Below are 1,435 nucleotides of genomic sequence, written 5' to 3' on the forward strand. Positions count from 1 at the left end.
AATCTTCTAATATATTTCTTGTACAGTGTCTTGTAATTACAAATTAATTTAACTTTTCTCAAGCATACACAACGAAGTAGTAAATGAGAAATTGTGAAGTCTGGTACTGCACTAATGATTTAAAGATTAATTAGTCTGATTTTACAAAGGAAATTCAGCACTATCTTTAGTATTATAAATATTACACTAATGAATCTTTATAAGAAATCCAACTTCAATTTTTTATTGGCAGTGCTAAAATAAACTATTGTGACTTAAATTGAAGATTAAGAAGTAATACATTGTGGAATCTCTGGGCTAAAAATAGATTTGGTTCTAAATTAACTCAGTATTAGTGTTGTAATGCTGTTTGCAAATTTCCATCTGTTATCATTCCCTCTCCTTTGGGGTATGTGCTGCAAATATTTCAAATGTTGGTAAACTGAATTCAAATATACAAGTTGTCACTAGCACTGAAAATTTTGCCATCTCTTCTTTATAGTGATCTAAAAACTTGTTAACATGGCATTTGATTCCCTCCCTGCACCACTAAAAGGCAAGTCATGGATGGAAGCTTGTGAGAATAACTGGCCCAGATTAGCTACTTTTCCCAATTAGTCATCATAAACTTTTCACAAGGATTTGCAGACCCTGGCTTTCATCTTTGTCTCTCTCTGCACTGAATATTGCTTTAAGTGTCTCTGGCCCTTCTCTTGCAATGACTCCACTGTACAGGTGCTCATTTCCTGAGTATATGTACACGCTGTGCCCCTCCCCACCCTAGCTGAAGGACAGTCAGAGTCTTTGACCAGTCCTTTCTAGCCACCTTTAACATAATTTATCACTCCTTTACTGTAGCACGGAGCCCTGTAACAGGGTTGCCATGCTCTTCCTGTCAGGATGTACTGCTAAGGTCTTTCAAGGCCTGGCTCAAATGATGCAGAATGCTCTTAACTTGTGACATGCAGAAATGTGCATTATATGGTTTTCTTTATTTTAACAGAAGGCAAACATTCATTCACCCTTACATCAGGGGTACCCTGCTCTTTCTGTCTGTTTATTCCCTGAAGCCCTTTCCATGGAATGTTTCAGGGATGTATTTGGTAGCTGTGTTGGTCTGAGACAAAAAGATGAAACATGGAAGATGCCAAATTTTGCCTGATTTTGGAATTATAAACTTCACTGCTGAACAACAAAGAAAGATTCCTCTAACTCCCTGCCTTTCTGCCATCTGCCATCACTGGGGAAGGAAGCCTGCCTTATGTGCACATCAAAGAGCAACTCACACAAAAAAACTCTCATGGACCCAGAGGAACAGATCTTTACCTTCAGCTGCTTCTGTGCAAGATGAAGTTTATTTTCTGTCTATGGGGGCTTTAACCATCTTTAATTTTCCCTAAGCCTGAGGAAGGGCACATCGCCCTCAGAATAGCTAGTTCAAACCCAGATGTCATAG

The 1,435-nt window shown here is 38.5% G+C and overlaps 1 protein-coding gene across 9 annotated transcripts in view; it reads left to right on the forward strand.

Annotated features, from left to right (window-relative positions):
* The window catches only part of CUNH3orf67 (chromosome unknown C3orf67 homolog), a 154,691-nt gene that overhangs the window by 19,068 nt on the left and 134,188 nt on the right, over nt 1-1,435 (forward strand). The gene's annotated exons all lie outside the window — the stretch shown is intronic.

This window comes from Gavialis gangeticus, unplaced genomic scaffold (assembly GCF_001723915.1).
Source record: "Gavialis gangeticus isolate Ggan-Ray unplaced genomic scaffold, GavGan_comp1, whole genome shotgun sequence".
Taxonomy (NCBI): domain Eukaryota; kingdom Metazoa; phylum Chordata; order Crocodylia; family Gavialidae; genus Gavialis; species Gavialis gangeticus.